At 35.6% G+C, this 18,811-nt stretch overlaps 1 protein-coding gene and 1 pseudogene across 1 annotated transcript in view; one reads left to right on the forward strand and one right to left on the reverse strand.

Moving 5' to 3' along the window:
• COL25A1 (collagen type XXV alpha 1 chain) overlaps nucleotides 1–18,811 on the reverse strand; it is a 418,027-nt gene that overhangs the window by 288,429 nt on the left and 110,787 nt on the right.
• LOC102522762 overlaps nucleotides 16,423–18,811 on the forward strand; it is a 90,176-nt pseudogene continuing 87,787 nt past the window's right edge.

The following is an 18,811-nucleotide window of genomic DNA, read 5'->3' on the forward strand; positions in this document are numbered from 1 at the left end:
CATAAAATGTCTCCTGAGTCTGTCACTTGGTCTCTACTCACACTGCCCCTGCTCTTCCAGGAGCTCACCAGCTATATCCCTGCCACCATCTTGCCTGGTTCCAATGCATCCTCCATACTGTTGCAATAATTATTTCTCATCTACAGTTTTGATCTTGTCATTCCCTTACTTTCCAAGCTTTGGTGGCCCCTTATCACCCCCCTGCAGCATGGTATTCAAGGACATTCTACACTCTTGCTTTGACCTTTGACCAGTTTCCTCTGCTGCCCCTCCTCCACCCACACTTGGGGGTGAAGCTGCACCAGCCTTCACCATTTCACAGATACTCATGCCCCCATGTCTTGGCTAATGCTTCTCACTCTTTTGGAATCTTCTTCCCACCCACTTCTCTTCTCCCCCTTCTCTACCTTGCATATTTTCATACATCTTCACTTCACCTCCTCTTTGAAGTCTTTCTTCAAAAACACACAAAATAAATCAACTGATTACTCCCTCACAACAGTTTATTATAACAGCACATTTATTTGTATTATCATATCTGCCCCTCTGAAATAGCTTCAACCTCAACTTCCACATACACTCCAAAAGCATCAGCTCCCTATTTATTTTTGTAGCCTTCCTTTCCAGCACAGTGCTTGTATACAGAAAGTATTCTATAAATGTAGAATCACTTTGGCAATAAATTCATTAATTGTCAATAGACAGTGACCATGTGTCATTTCAGAAATTATTTCCTACTGGGACATTTGCCATCATTATACAGAAGTTAAAAAATACTGAATAATTTAATATATATTAAATTTCAGCAATTAAATATTGAAATATATGGAAAACTACACTATTCTTAAATGTTCATCAATTGATATTAATTGAGCCAACTGAAGTGCATGACAGTGCTGTGCACTGAGGTGATTTTAAATATCATTAATAAAATATAATCTCTGCCCAGGGGAACTTACAATCTAAAAATTATGACATTGGCAACATACACAGTTCTGATTGTAAGCCATAAGCCATATGTTATGTCACTGAGGTTGGGAGTTGCTAAGTACAAATGAGTCTACAAAACACAGAAAATCAGACATCTATATGGATGTTGAATTGAGATCATTGTGAAGTATCTGGCTCAGTGCTACCTATATTTTATTTTATTTGCAGCTTCTTTCTTAAATAATTAGGATTTTAATGGATGTAATGTATACATTTATGAAAAATGATGTGAAGCATATAATAGCCCACTGTTCTACAGGATTAGATGGATGATAATGTAGATACATATAAACGATCAAGAGGCTATTTCTGGTTTTCACACTTAATGAAAGGTTTTGGATTGATTGTTTGCTGGAAATAATTTTATATGAACATCTAATGAACGTGTAATGTAAACACACACACTCAGTCTCTAATTTATCTAAGCTACTTCAAAAACATTGGTTACTATTACTTTGAAATAAGGAAAGTACAGACACACAGAGGCCAGCTGCAATACTATGAATGATCACATTCTGATCTATTTTTCTGTGACTTTTCTAAAAGCCGTCAAGCCCCATTGCGATTCTTAAAATGAGAATCTATTAGGCTTCTTAAGTTTCTAAGGTCTTTGGCAGTTCTCTCCTGTCTAGTTAATCAAGTAATACCTCCTAAGGGTACTTATGAGATGAGCAAAAACTGTGGTCATAATTTCTAGACTGTCAAGAAAATGGAAATTTATACTTTGAATAAACCCCAGGGATGTTACATAGCAAGAAGTTCTATTTCAGCCTGGGAGTTAAAAAAAAAAAGAAGAAGAAGAAATACAGAGATGTGGTGAAAAGTTTCTTGCAGCTATCTAATTTATTTTAACAGCATGTTTCAAAAATAATTATCATTAATAGAATCAACAGTTATGAAAGATAGGAAAATTGCCTCTAAAGTGAAAGTGTATGAAACAACTATTTTATAAGAATTAAACTTGATACTGGGGCCTTTATGTCTAGTGACAAATTTCCACACTGGAATATATTATATACACATTTATATTCTTCCCATTTTGCTGTCTGAATGCTTAATTTTAGATCTCAAGATGATCTATACACCAAAATGTCACTGAGTTTCTTGAGAAACTCTTCACTCTTTTTAAATTGATGCATAATTGACTTACAATATTTTATCAGTTTCAGGTTTACAACATAGTGATTCAGTATTTTTATACATTACAAATGATCATCACAATAAGTCTAGTTACAATCTGTCACCATACAAAACTATCACAATATTAGTGACTATATTTTCTATGCTGTACATTACATGCCTGTGACTTATTTACTTTAATTATAAGTTTGTACCTCTCAATCTCTTTTATCTATTACACCTACCCTCTACCCTCTCCCCTTTGGCAACTACCAGTTTGTTCTCTGTATCTATGAGTGTGTTTCTGTTTTGTTATGTTTATTCATTTGTTTTGTTTTTTAGATTTCACATATAAGTGAAATCATACAATTGTTTACTCTTGAGAGTGTATTTCTTGACTGAAGCTTTGAAATTGCAAATTATGCTCTCTGTTCATTTATTAATTTAATATTTCCAATTGTGCTAGCTCTGCAAATGCAAGGGGAAACTGTTATTAAATATTAATCCCTGCTTTCTTGACTTCTATTTTGGTTGGTTGAAAATTAATTAGATATGACCTGCAAAAAGACAAATTTGAAATCTTTTCAAAAGGTTTTTAACTTGGCATAAGTAGTTTCTAAGAATGCCAATAGATGTTATTATTTAGTACTTAGTAAAAAATAATATATTGTTTTCACAACATGGTGAATATACAAAATGCCACTGGACTATATGCATTAAAATGATTAATTTTTTCTTATGTGAATTTTATCTCAGTGAAAAAATATATGAATGTTAACAGGGGTCATTTCTATCCCACTGAAATTTACTTACAAATTAATAAAAGTTCTAATGAATGATGTCTTCCTAATTATAAAGAACCTTCTAGAATTGCTATTTCAAGTCTCTACTCAGACACACTAGACAGTTGGCATTTGCTTCATCAACTCTTCTGTAATAATATAAATTACCTTAACTACTGAGTAACCACAGAAAAAATATTTTATATCCATTAGAGTCTCAGTATTACTGTTATTTACTAAAATTTGTTGGTGAAGTAATTTATGTAAGATAGATATAGATATTTTTCCCAGTAACCTGATTTTTTAAAAATTCTTAATTCTCCTGAAAAACAAAATCTAGCAACAACATCAAAAATTCTTTAGTTAGTATCAACCGGTTCCAAGAAGCTCTAGGAATCCTAGATATATTGGAAATAAAATCTCGAACTCTTGGGATAAACAAACCAACATTCTCTGACTTACCTTTCAATTACTTCAAAGTTGGCTAATCTCTCATTGATTCTTAGAATCTTTAATGTTTCTAAACTTGCTCTGGACATATGACTATGCTCTTATCTGATCTAACTATGACAGGCAATATAGGCCAAGACTTTAAAAATGATTCCTATCTGGCAGATAATGCTAACTCGGCCTGCACAAGAAGGTATTCATTACAATGAATTGTCTGTACTGAAAATTCTGACTTCTAGGCTGGCTTTTTAAACTTCCACTTAACTGAATGTTTGACTAGATCTAGCCCAATATTCCCTAATGATGTTCCTAGATGAAACATATGTGTTTAGAAGAACTGCAGTTTCAAGTTTACCAGTTCTCTATATGAATAGGTAATTTTGAGAGAAAGTATGACTTTAAATCAAAAGGAAGTGAGGAATTAAAATCCCGAAGTGTGTCAACTTAAGCAAAGTATACCAAAAGTTTCTCTTTTAAATTAACTTCTCTACTCTTGAGATTTCAATCAGAGGAAATCCATTCTATCTTTTAGATACTGTCCTTCTTTAGTGGACAGGAGAAGGACCTGGCAAATGTATCATTAACCAGCAAGGGGAAAAAGATGATCCTATTATACCCTCTCTTAGTCTCTATATTTATCCTCCGTATACTTAGATCTTTCTGACCACAAAGGAAACCGATATTACCCAAGGTATTTAAAGCAAGGCAGAGAAGATGTTCATGATGTTAAGTATATTCATAATATTAAAGTTTCCCTTCTTAAGCAACTCTGGTCAAGGGAGCAGAAATCTAATCAAACTTTACAGTACTTAAAGATAAGAGTCACTTGGCACTCTGGTTTCCACTATTAGAAACAATTCTTTTCCTTCTTCTACAAGAACATCACAGAAACCAAGAAAGAGAAACAGACAAGTTGTCTGACCTCCCTTGTTATCCCTCAGGCAATTGGGGAAAAGCAACACATACCTCGGTTTCCAATTTATCATTCAATTTTCACAGTCATAAATTACTTCTCAGGCTTTAAAACAACAGGATTCTAAAAGGACACTGTAAGGCACTTAAATTCCAGTAACTGAACTCAGATGTATGAGACAATTTAAAATCTTTATAAAAACTTCCTGTTTCAGAATTCCCCAAAATGGAATCCTAGAAAATCTGTGCACCAAAATGCTACAGAAATAAGGTTAAAATTAATGCACCAAACATATCTCTAAAAAGTCTTGGTTCCTGGTAGACAATCAATAAATCTTTTGAAGGTGTCTTAGGTTATACCCTGTCTTTGCTAATCAATTAATTTTGGTTGTGAATGTTCAATATCAATTATTATCACCTAATCTATCACAGATTATCAACAGACCAACAGAACAATTCAGTTGTTGAAAGTTCTATTTTGTTCACTCAAGCTGAATGAATTTTCCTAAGACGTCAGTACATTCAGGAGGTTGGTTAAGCCAGGCACCATCACATAAGTATGCTAGATATGATACATAAACAGGAAAATTAGCAAATGCTTTTGAACAAACTGAATCACAGCAAACAAAAGGCAAAGGCAAAGAGGACAAAGCAGAAACAAGGTGCTTAAAGAAAAACCATTGTTTTGGCACTGATCCAGAAGAAAAACAAAAACTGTCTAATAGGTACACAGTCAGAGTAGGGCCATTTGTCAAGAGTCTGTAGGAACAAACTCTAAGTGGCTGTCTTACATGTCTCAAGAGGTAGAACTGAGCTGATGCTGTCAACTGCCGGTGCTGTAGTTCCAATCTCAGGAGCTCTAATTTGACCCTCCTGAGAAAGAATTCCAATTAGAAACATATAAAGGAAGCCATTTAGACATGGTGCTTTGGGACAAGTCTGACCCAGTGTGTCAATGTCAACTGAAACAAAAAACTAAAGGAACTTTCTCAAGCATGTTGTCTATTCTAGATAAAAGCTAAGGACTTTTGAGACCCAGCTTTTGAAGTAGGCCTCCCCGGACTAGAATGAGGACAACTAAAATACTGAAAGCTGGCTTGCCTTTTTTTTTTTTTTTTTTTTTTTTTGCCATGTCTGCCTGGTATGCCTTATAAAAACTGAGGAGTACCACAGCAAGCTATGTGTCATATTCTAGCAAAATTAGGCTAGTTAAAAATGTTTAATTCTTAATGGTCAAACAGCAAGCTATGAAGAGTATTTATCTGTAAGTGATTTTAAATCTGGCTTCCCATGTAGACTTGCCATCACTGACAATTCCTTTTGGAATTGCCTCAAATCTCTACTATGTTGGTATTACATCAACTACAAGGCAAACTTATCTGTAGAGATACAAAAACTAGGGTCTGTTTGGGGATTTAAGAGGGTAAGAGGTATGGGAAAAAAAAGGATAATTTAGGATTTCAACTTGTAAATCACACAGAAACAAGAAAATAGCATGAAACAAAATAAAAATTCACTCTGTTTTATCCAGTTTTTATTGCCAGTGAACCATAGATCAAGGGTTCTTGCAGTCCAGCAAGCCTTTGAACCTCCTAAGATTACATGCAAAAAATTTTGCAGATGCACTTTTCTCTGTGTATAGGCACCATAGCTTTCACCAGGTTCTCAAAGGAGTCTGTGACCCATTAAATTTAGGAGCCACTGCTCTTATTTACTCTGCTTTGCATGTGGATTCTAGCTACCTCTGATAATATCTGGAGCACCTGTTTCATTTTCAACCTAAGCTTGACAAAAGCAAAAGCATCTGGCAGACAAGTGCACAAGATCTAGTGCAAGATCATGAGCCTACAGTCAATTTTCTTACACGTAGCTCCTGAATTTGAAGAACTTAAAGGGCACTGTCAGGGAGGGCAAAGTGATTAGAGGAAACGAGGAGCCATATATTATGGATATTCCCAGTTGATGAAGAAATCGAGATGAAAGTTCACAACATGAATTTTCACTCAATAAAAATTACTGGGATTTTTAAAAAGCCCCTTTCTTCGAGATCAAGTCTCAACTGAAAATATAAGTTAAGACAACTAAAATCCAAAGAGCATACTCCAGCAAGATCATAACCATTTTCAATTAACTCAGCTCAGGAAACTGTCCTTGGCAGATGACCTCCAGAGTATAGTGCAGAGAGTCAAGGTGTTCCATAATTTAGTCAACGAAACAAGTCGTGGTGCTTCCTGTGGGGTTTCTCCAATATATTCACCTGTACTATTTCATAACTCCTCAAGGGAATCTTGAAGACAGTATGTACAACGTGTTTTAACTTCCCTAAAGAAAGGTGGCCATAAATTCCAAACCATTTTAATACTCTTGCTGCTCCTGATATATACTCTTACTTATAATCTGCTGAAGCAAAATAAAACCATTGCTGCAATTTTATTTCGTATTTATTTTAAAATCACAAATCCTGTCTTGTTAAGAATTTCAAAGGCTACTGGTAACAAGACAACCATGTAGTATATAAAAAATACATCTTTTACAAGTCCCGCAGCCTGTTCCTGCCCAGGAGGAGCAGTCGCTGACACCTGAAGCCAGCCTGTTGGCACTGAGCACACAGTCCCATGGCCACTGCTGCTGAGCATGGCGTGGAGCTTCGTGCCTTGCCCGGCACCAAAGCACACACAGGATCAAAGGCATGCACATAACTGGCATGCCATCATCTACAGCGCTAAAGCCCCTGAATGCTTCTATATAAAATTACATGGATGTTGACAAACCACCTGTTGGACTAAAGAAAAAAATAAATTGTGCACCACTTTTCCCTATATGCTCATATAAAATTTATTCTTTGATTTTTTTCAATGCATATATATCTATTTTAAATGCCTTGCAATATCCAGCCTATGGAAAGTCATGACCATTTAAATTAAGAAAAAAAAAAAAAAAAAGAAAGAAAGACAGAAAAACAAGTTTTAAGTTCCTGCTTATCAAAATGCTTTAAAGCTGGCAGGGAGAGGGGAGGTGGGGCAGGGGAACTATCCTTGTTATTTACCAATCTGTGTGCCTTCCTGTGCTTGGCAATGTTTTAAAGTTAATGGAAAAAAAAACACACAGATGAATTTTTTTCAATGGCATCGCTAACTCTCCCCACTAAGAGTTTCTAGGAAATACTACCAGAAAGCTGCATTATGCTATACTGCATAGTCTTCTATTTAGAATATGTTGAATATATAGCACAATGGTAATAAGGCAAGGCAGAAATAAACAGAAAAGACAATTAAAAGTAGATGTTTATTCACAAGTTACTGGAATTAAATGTAATCAGTGGATTCATAGAGGTATGTACATGGTGTTATGCTTCAGTGATTTTTGGAAGGCTTTACAGGGAACAAGCTTTAGAATTCTGAAGAGAATACTCTAAGTTCTAAAGTTTTAATATGATTTTTTGATAGGCAATATCGTCACCTGGTTCAAAATTCAAAAGGAACAAGGGATGATATGGCGGAAATTCCCTTGCCACACCTATCCCTAGTCACCTAGTTGCTCTCCCTATAAACATCCAGTGTTAACACAAAGGTTTCTTGTAAGACCCAAATACTGATTCTCTGCTTGATAAAGACTTAGGCTACCAACAACATTCTCGTAAGTCTATGGTATTTTATTATATATTGGTATAGTATGCATTTTATTGTATGATTAAAAGCAACTCTGTCATGTATTAATTAGCTAGATAATTTTCATAATGTATATGGATATCAAATCATTGTGATACACACTTTAAATAGCTTACAATTTTGTCAACTTTATCTCAATAAAGCTGAACGAAAAAAAAATGCAACTCTGTAATAAGTGAAACAATCCAGAAAAATAGACTTCTAGTGTTACAAAATATCAAGTAAAAAATCTTTATTACGTGCTAAAATTTCTTACAGTACTCCAAAATAGAGAGGAAGATAATGAACAGAAACAAAATAAAAGAAAATATAAAATACATTCTAGATGAAAAAAGAAAATGGCAAGAATGTCGTAAAAAGTATTCTCTACTATATGAGGCTTTAAATCTAAAGATACTCTTACAAGTCCAACTGAGTATATTACTCAAGTGGCTCTTACTACAATCTAACCTAATGTTTCTAATGCTAATAGTGGGGATTCTGGTGACAATTTTTAGAAGAAATAAAATATATAATTTATAAAATGAGTCAGTTCTCACTTTTCTTCATTCTAGAGACATGCATGAGAACACCAAAGTGTGATGGAGAATCCTCTGCTTCCACTTCTCTCACCATCAGCACCAGCTCATCATCCTTTGCTGGGTCCTTCCCTCCACTGCACTAGCTCCCCTCAGGCTTTCTTCTAAACAAATACAATGGCTAACAGTTAAGTAATGGGATAGTATGAAGCAGGGTGTGCAGTACAGAATAGATGAGTGAAAAAGAAAGAGCTATGGAAAGCATTCACTGTGAAGAAAAGGATCAGGAAAAGTACCTAATCTTAGGTATTCCAAATTCATAAGGCAGGGTTCTGAATCTGGGGGTGGAATGATTGCTGGTTTGCTGTATTATCAACATTGGGAACTAGTGTAGCATTTTGAAAGTGAGGAGTGGAATCCTCAAGAACAGAAGAAATATTGGTAGGCTAACTGAGAGGGCCATGAAAGGAAGTCATCAGAAACAAACAGAACAAGCTACATAAAATAACGCAATCAGAACAAAGAGACTGGTAGCAAAGTAGGAATTAAAATTGATTACCAAAGTATAAATGGAAATAAATAGTTAAAATCATGCACTTTCAAAGTGGTCAAAGTGTCAAATAACAAAAAAAAATTGTGAATAAACCAATTTATCTTAGAATTTGTAAATTAAAAACAAACAAAAAGACATCAGGCTGGAGTGGGAAGAGTGTAATAAAATCACGACTACAGTTTAAACACAAGGGTTAAAATCCATGTTGGTTGTTCTAACTAAAGAAATTTACATTGTTTTTCTTAACTTAGGGTCAAGATGTGTCCATGAATAAGTAAAGGTCTAAGTGAAAGTGTAATTCTGATGCTCATCTCAGAGCTCCCTGAAAATTGAGCATATGTGTAAAGTCAAAGAGAAGAAAAGAACAGCTTGTTGGTTCATTTTTAGAAATGTTTGAATCACTAAAATGAAGTCAAACAAACATTTTAAGTTATGTTTATAAATAGAGCAAACTATTAGAAGAAAGTAAAACTGCTTTGGAAATTGGCCATAATTAACCTAAAATAATAAATATTATCATGAGTTTATGTTAGTCAGTTTTAAGGATGCAGAAGGCAAATTGTCTTCAAATTGAAGGTAAAGGAAAGCAGAGGAGATGTCTGCTTATTTCATATTTTTTTAATCTAAGTTTGCCTTGCTGCAGTTGATCATGGATAAGCCACCTCCGCCCAAAAGTTCCCTTGTGACCAGGCTCTGTCCATCTGCACAATTTAACACATTTGCTCTAATTACTGCAAGAGTGGCTTATTGTTGGTCCAACAGACAGCCTGTGAGCCAGAGGTCAGCAGGAAGAGCTGTATGACCCAACCACTGGCCCCAAGGGACAGCCAGTGACCTGTTGGCCTGACCTGTAAGTGAGGAAAGAACTAAAAATTCTCATTGGGATTCACTGTTTTTCAAACTCTGCATTTCAAAAAAGTTTTTATGTAAGTGTACCCCCAAATCCTTTTACCATTCTGCATACTATATAAGTGGCTGATTTCCTTTCATTACAATAAATCATTTTATTATATAAACTTAAATATTGTTAGACTCTGGACATTTTATGCAATAGATGAGAAATATTTATAATATTTTACATATTTCAACTCCTTTATATGGTTTGCAACTAGAGCATGTTTAGTGCTTCTCAATTAGGGTAATTTTGCCCCCGGGGGATATTTGAAAAACTCTGGAAACATTGCTTCTCATGAATGAAGGGTGCTACTGGCTTCTAGTGGTTAGAGGCCAAGGACTTCTGCTAAACATTTTACCATGCACAGCCCTTCCAAAACAAAGAATACCCAATCCAAAATGTCAATAGAGACAATGTAGTTCTAGTTGACAGAAAATCATATTAGTTCTTGTTATCTGATTTGCCTTACAATATGGTAAATCAATTCTCTTTTTCTTTAGCCCTAACTATCTATATCAAGTAATAGTTTATCATACCTATAACAGAATTACCTGGATTGATGTTTAAATATAAGCTTCCTGAACTCTTGACACTGAATTCGCATTGTTCGGGAAGGGATAAGGGAATTTGTATGTATAGCCAGACCCTACTGCTCCTGCACTCTAAATTTTAAAATCAAATATTTTCTCCGTTTTATATAATAATTTCTTTTCCACACAAATTCCAAGAGTTATGGTCCATTTCCTTACACAATTCAGAAAAAAAAATCATTATTCCAGTTACTACATTAATATTAATATTTTAAAGTTATACTGAAGCTAGAAAAGTTGTTGGAGTTCACTTATAAAACTTATTTTATAGATGGGAAAATTAAGATGAGAAGTGCCTGAGGTCACAGACCAGTTAGTGACCTAACTAGGGATCTTATGTTAACCAGGATAAAGTATGAAGAAGTTGTTCACTTCAAACCTCAGGTAACAGGTACCATTTTAGTGAACCTTCTCTCTATAGGGCCCTGAAGTTTCCTAGTGGAATCTGCTAGTCATTCCAATACTTTTGTCCAAGACTGCACATGGGGTCAGGAAAGCAATGTTGAATAGAGAACTTTGAAAAGCACTTGAGAACACTTTTAAGACACTACAGAATTCAGTTCAAATTAGCATAACATAGCGCAGTTGATATAAACAAAGGCAATTGAAGATATAGCAAAGGAAAGGTATATTAGGAGAGGCTTCTTGTAGAAGGTGAGTCTTTAATCAGAGTCTGAAAGATGAACAGGAGAGAAATTAACTAGGAAGTGGTAGAAGATATTTTTATTCAAGGACTGGTATAAGCAAAAGCCCCAAATTAGAAATTAGCAAATCAAATTGAGAAGATTGCAAATAGTTTTAGGTTTCTGGACCAGGGAGACCATATTGTTGCGGAATCGGAGATGAATTTGTTGAGATTAGCAAGGCAATGGATAGAAGGGAAAAGAATTGTCAAAAACCTCTAAGTGCCAAGCTGTATGGATTCTCAGGACACCTGCAATTACTATATATCACCCTGTTTTGTTTCCAACATGGTACTTATTATTCCATGAAATGATCGTATTTATTTGTTTACTTGACTTTGTTGGCCTCCCAAAGTGCAATGCAAATTCAATGCACTGAGAGTTTGGATTGCAATGAGGAATGTCTAGAATCGAGGAGACCACTTTAATATGAGTTGGCCTGTGAAAGCTATGGAAATCAGAATGGGCATGACTAAAAAGAATTAGATGAAAGCATCAAGTTTACTGCACTCAGTTTGTGTGCCCTCATCCCCTCCTCCCACCCACCACCCAATCTGAACATTGCTCTCTGGCCAGAGCAGCCTCAGCAGCCACAATTCCAGAGGTCTTGGAGCCAGATCAGTGCCACAGCTGATGCACCTGCTCAGATGCAGTGGCCCCTCAAGGCCCTGTCTGACAGAGACTGGCTGGACCAAAGTCACAGGGAACTTGGTATCACGGTGACTGCCTGGAAATGTCAGTGACACAACCTGGAAGGGCAGAGGAATTAGTACCCTGCTCCCTGGGGGTGTGAAATTTAATTTTAACTAATTTTAAAGAAGGGAGCCAGTGGATAGATTCTTCTCTATTCCTCTCCCTAAGAGACTATTCTGACATGCAGTAGCTCATATGTCCTCTCAGATGATGACCCATGAGACTGAGCAATTTTTGGGAAGCTTGTTAGAAAGCTGTGGCCAGGATGGAAATGCACCCCCTTGTACCTTCCACGCTACCTGCCTTGCTCTGCTTTTCCCCTCACTTCTGCTTCCCTGCACTTGCACTCCACAGTAAAACGCTAACATGTAAGCCTCTCACTCAGGCTGTTTCCTGGCCATCCTTGGCTAAGACAAAAGGTATCCTATCTAGTAAATGAAATGCAACCCAAGCACTTAGCTGTATTGATTTCCAGTCTATTTGAGTAAATCCAGCAAGGCTTAGAGATGTGTAAAATGTTATTAAGTTGGTGGCATTCACTTTAAATTACCGGTCCATCAGCCTAAAATTATTTCCACCAGATACTGTTGCCTTTGCTACAGCTATGTAGCAATCAGTTCTGCAGAGTGTTTTGTTTATACCACTGGAGGATATGCAAGACGGGATATGAAAGAACTAAGGGTGAGAGAGAGGTGGGCTAGCGACATACAGAAGGGAAGCAGTGGGGAAATTGAAGTAGACTAATTGCAGAAGATCAACTATGTCCCCTTTGCAGGAAATTCTGCTACGAGTGCTGCACAGCAGCCTTTGGAAGCCTAAACAGCATAAATGGCTAAAGGTGTTTTCTGATGAATAAGGCTTTACTTCCTTGGCAGGTAACCGAAGTCTGACTTTGGGAACAGGAACACCTGGAAGCCAGCTCAGCTCTTGAACTACTCCAAATTCCTCATATCGGGTTCATTATGAGAAGCCACCTGTGTCTCTGTTCATCAAATCCTACCAGTTTCTGGTTCTGATCTGTTGCAATACACCAAAGAGTCATTTCTAATTATAAAAGTAAAATAAATAACTCATGGGGATTTCCTGACCCTTCAGCTTAGAGCCAAAGTGAAATTGATGAGCCAAAGTCTATGTTGATGATCACAGAATTGCAAATTGCTTCAACACTTCTGCTAAGTAATTACCTAATCCAAGTAGTAAAACCTAAGTAATATGGATTCATGAGTGGTACAGCTCAGTTTTAATTAGTGAAAATTATGAATTGCAAAATGTTTTCTTAGGAAATGCTTGTGGAAGAGAATGCTCTGTATTCACCAAACTCTGTTTTCTTTTTTCTTGGGCACATAATGGAATGTGGACAGAAGTAATATGGACCGCTTTTAGCCCTGGCTTATACAAAACGCCCTCTATGCAAATCCTCCATGATTTTGCTCTTTCCTTAGCCACTGTGTGATAAGAAAGGAAGACAAGGCCCTGAAGGGATGTTAGCCCAGGGACAATGAAAGGATCCTGAATTCTTGAATGAATGAAAGTAGAGACATCTCTTCCACCCCTACACTTCCATTCCCCAGATTGGAATATGACCTGAGCAAGAAATACAATTTTTCATGTTAAGAGATTGGATTTGGGGCAAATTGTCAGTTAAAACAGTGAGCCTACTGTGACTAGTTCGATACAGTTTTAGATTTGTAATTTAACCTAGATTAACAACATTCATTTAATCATTTACTTAACAAGGATTATTCATCTTATTCATTCATCTATTCAACAGGTCTTTAGGAATCATGTTTTAATGAGTAATTGTGCAAATCAGTTTCTCTAAATGGTTCTACCTCATATGTGGATGCTTTTTGTTCTCTTAAATATTTTAAGCATTTCCACAACAACTTGGTTTATGATATTATCAATATGAAACTTTCAGCCCAGTCTCTATGTGCATAATCACAATTAGGTCCTGTTTGATAGACTAGCATTTTCCTGCTCTTTAATAATTCATTTCTTACTAAGGCTGATTGGATGGCTTAGAGAAATAGGATCCCTGAACCCTTTAGTTCCACTTCATTCTGTGGTTTTAGACTCCATACCTGAACTAAGAGAGGCATCTTTCAAACGTTTGCAATAAAAACTAGAAAAACAACGTATGATGGTAGTCATGTAACACCGTCTGCAGCTAGAACAAGACTGTACATTCTCTGAATTAACGAAAATAAGAATTCAAGTATATACATTAAGTTTAGCTTAATTTCAATAATTAATAAACAAGAAACAGCAACTTTAAAAAACTTTAAAGTTTCATAACTTTCAAGCAGAACATGTACAGTTGTCACAAAGCCACTATGCATTAGGCTGAGTCAGAAAACAACTTCTCAACTCTAACAACAGTCCCCAAACAGGGTCATCTCTAATAATTTCCAACCATCAGCATAAAAAAAGAAAACCAAGAAAACATGAAGAAAAATTAAAGTTAAAGCATAGGCGTTAATTTTAAAGATCTTTAAAGGGAATTTCAAATACTCTGTTAAAAAAATAACAAAGATTAGTAGTCACAATATTGTAAAAAACTAGTGAGAAAAATTACAATTCACGGTAAGTATATGTTATTTCCATAATGTTCGAAATTTTAAACGTAAATTTAATGTAGTATAAACATTGTGTTAACACAGGGTTGCTACTAGAAGAGGGCTTGTACATGAACAGCCCTCTTCTCGTGACTACATGCATGTTACTCAATATTGGTGTTTCTTGAACTGAAGCATCTTCAGCATCTGAAAGCATCTGGAATTTCAACATTAATACTTCTGATTTCTTAGGCCTTTGCTTTAAAAAGATGACAATTTTCATTTTAGATTTCCATTTTCACTTTTTAAAAACTTGGGACAACAAATGAAATTAGATAAAATTTTCTGTTTAACAAGTGACACACATAGTACCTGAATTTCAAATCAGTGCAGTTCAAATCAATGTGAGCTATCTATGAGTGTGTGAAAGTGTGTGTATTTTTAGTCACAACTTACAAGATAAGCTAAAGGTATTCAGTGGCATATTCCAGATTCCCCAACGGACAACAAACATATTTCATTTGGCATGTCTGTTAGATCAATTATCCCAATCTCCTTCCTTCCATCATTATGCTTCAAAAAACTCTATGCTTTCCTTTTAAATACAGCTGGGACTCATTAGCTCCTTTCTGCCAATCTAACTATCATTCTGTCACTTTTCCTTCTTTCTCTTTATGTCCTCGACCAAGTAAGTGTCATTTTCCTGCTTTCATTTTGGCTGGGAACTCAACTGAATCAGCTTTCCAACAAATCTGGTGTGTAGAATTCCAATCTTCCCTATTACTTTTGGCTCACAAATAAAAACAATTAAGCCATCTTCTAGTGGTGCTCTGACTCTGCTGTTTATTTGGGTTCCGCATTCAGAGTTGGAACAGGTGCCATTTCTTCCTAGGGCCTAAACATCAAAATATTTGTGAAATGGGCTTTGCACTCTACTGATCTGTATCAAGTCAGTCACAGTGAAGCATATTTCCAATGAAAATATTTCCTGGTGCTGTGAGAACACAAGTCTTATTAAGGCTCTAATTGTCTCTCTTGGCCCTTGTTTTTGTCTCTGAAAAGTAATGTCAAGTAATGATCTAATTAATATGAATCAAATATGCAAATTATAGCTTGTGACAAATGGCTTTTTCCAAGAATTCTTAATTCCTTCTTTTTAATTGCTGAGTGATATTAGACATTTCTACTGAATTTGATATATCTGACAGTGTCCTTTCATTCCAGTGAGTGACTGGGAAATCCGCAAGAATAAAGTTATTTATAAGTAGTAGGAAAGTATTACATAAATAATGCACCTCTGAAATTGGAAAATGAATTTTAATCAAACTTCTATTAAATGGATATGTTTAATGAAGTCTGTTAGTAATTTTTTTAAACAAATATACTCCTCTTGAATTTCATAAACTGGAAGGAAAATGAAAACTTTGCCCTGTTAGACAAAAGTTTGTAAGGGCAACAAAAAAACCCTATAGGAATTTGTATAACATCTTAAGTAGGTTTAAATAATCCTTGAAATTGAACCAGAAGTACATTTTATAAAACTCATCTTTCTCTCTCAAGAGTCCCATTCAAGATAACATGTGTGCAAATCCTAGCCAATATATGGCTGCAAAGTGAGGCAGGGGACACATCAAGAGTGGAGCCAAGGTTTCCCTGAGTTATGCCCCATAACTCCTCTATATTTTCGATCACTAATTCCACCTATGGAGCACTAAATAAAGTCTTTTTGCCCACAGCCTTACTGAATGGATGAACAAGTTTGAGAACATTCAAGAAAAACAAATATTTATTGTATCAGGCACTGTTCTAAAAATGTATCATCATAATGTTTTTAGCATTTTAAGAAAAGTGTCAGTATAATTATGTTTGTAAGGATAACTGACGTGATGAGATTTTACCCTGTCCTCTACTTTCTAAGGCCAGCTTCTCTTCTTTTTCTCTCTCCCTCCTACTTTCCTTTTGAGACATATTTAATGTACATTAGCTTGGAGCTGGGCACCCTGTGGACAACATGGATACAGGCTCTGACAGTCTCGTAGAAAAGGCCATCACTGAAAAAGCAGAAGTGAAAGAAGTCAAAGATATTGTGGAGCAAATAACAGAGGGAGCTCTCTACAGTGACACAACTCACCAACAATTTCAGATAGATGGGGATGGAAGGTTGACGGATGATTTCTAGAACTAGAGAAACAATTTAGACAAAACTGTTCATCTTGCCCTCCATTCATATATATCCTCAACTCTTTAATCCGGTCAGCTTGGGCAGACAGAGCACGGAGTAACAGCAACTAGCCAAGCTTTCAGATTGCCATTTCTGAGGATACCAAGAAAGATGAACTAGGAATTGAGAATCCAACTCTCCCACAGTGGTTCATCATTTCTTCAGAAGGAGGCTCTGCATCTTGATGAAATATTAAATGAATCATGACCATCCCTTGGCCAGTATTGTTTCCCAGGTTATTGTGAAATTTCAGTGATATCCCTCTGAACTCTCCCTCCACATTCTTGCTTTCTATCCTGGTTTTAAAATGTTGAGGATTTTAAGTAAATTTACTACAGCCCTCTCACCATCATGACTGAAGAAATACTACCAAATAAATTAATTAAAGAGCAAAAGCAAGTACCAGTAAGAGTGGGCCTTTTTGCTGGTTCACTTTGCAAATGCAACATAGTTCTCTTGCTTTGCAGTTTCTCTATAAATTAAGGTTCTTTCTTTTAGTTACAAATAGGAAGAGATAATTATTTTATCATGCCAACGCATTTCACTTCATGCAGCTTACACACAAACAATGCTCAGTCATAAATGAGTCACACATTTATATTTTTATTTATAGTATATCTTTTGCTGAAATCAAAATATACCTATGAAGTTCTAGTTCCTGTTGACATATAATGACTCTCAGGAGCTGTTATATATCATATTAAAGTTTCCTTGCAGGGGATGCTTTTTCAGGGCTGTGCCAAAAGTTTAATCTGGAACCAGACAAAACTAAACCAAGCTGTGATCCAAACTACTCTAAATTTTGACTCAGAAAGCATTACAAGCTTATAAAATAAATGAAATATTAACCATTGTGGAGAGAATCAAGTATTTTTATAAACTATATTTCTTTAAATCTCTTGATAACCTCTTGATAAGAATTCGTTGGAATGTCCAAGCTTGCCCTTCTCCATCCCCACACCTGGGGTGCTGAGCCCTGCCCTGGGGACCTCTCACCTGCACTACTGCATGTGTCTTAGGCTACTCTTCCCCAAGTTCTCCCTCATTGTACCATTCTAAAAGCCACCTCGCTAAAAATCTGACAATGTCATCCTCCTTTTTAAAAGCCTTCATGTGCTTCCCACTCCGTAAGGGATACATTTTAATTCTTTAACTTGGCATAAATTTCCTTATACAAATTTATTCCTACATTACCTCTCCAGCCTCATCTACTATTCCACTTCATCCACTCAGCCTGTCAAGCTACACGCAACACCTCACTTCTGCCCATATGTGCTCCTTGGTAAATCCTGTCCTGTACATGCTGTTTACTTTCCTTAAAATTTCCTTTCCCTCCATTCTCAGCCTTCTCTGATTTAGCCGGGAATAATTAGCAACATTGTCACAGTAATCTGTTCACCTTTATTATAACACTTACTCACATTCGTCTATATTCCCACCTCCATCACTTGTTGTAGCCTTAATACTCTTTGAGTGCAAAGACCATGTCTTGATTATCCTAATGTGAGTGCATATATACCCATATCTCTATCTATAGCCACCTATCACCTACCTGATGCTTAATATACTCAATGACAGCTGGAAAATGAATTTTCTCAATGCATACTTAGACTGAGCTGAATCATTTTGGCTAAGTTGTTCAGATTCTACTACAGCTCCAGGGATTTTAACTGAGACTAAATAGTCCAAATTAATCTAACAACTTGTTTCCATCATAATATAATGAAGCATAGCTTTTCTTCAACTAATTTATTTGGATTTATTTTTAAAAGTTTACCTAAAGTCATATGAATGTTTTTCCCCTTCCAAAAGGGGAAGAAACAAAAAAGACAAAAAAAATTTTTTTAATTTTCTTATTACAGAGCAATGTCTCTTTGCAATACATTGTTATACTAATATTGTCTAATTAACCACAACTTACAGTATTCAATATTTAAAATTCTATGACTTATTTGAAAATAATGTAGCTTCATATATTCATCTATATCAAAGTATATTATATATGAATTAACCTCCATATTAATTGTGCAAATCAATAAAATAAATTTTAAAATAAAAAGTTTGGTGTTTCTAGCTATGAACATTAGTTCAAAGGAAAATAAATGTCATAGAACTAATCTGAACAGAAGGTGTATTCCATAACATTTTCTAAATCAATACTTTATTTTCCACAGGAAAA

Source organism: Camelus ferus, chromosome 2 (assembly GCF_009834535.1).
Source record: "Camelus ferus isolate YT-003-E chromosome 2, BCGSAC_Cfer_1.0, whole genome shotgun sequence".
In the NCBI taxonomy this organism is placed as follows: domain Eukaryota; kingdom Metazoa; phylum Chordata; class Mammalia; order Artiodactyla; family Camelidae; genus Camelus; species Camelus ferus.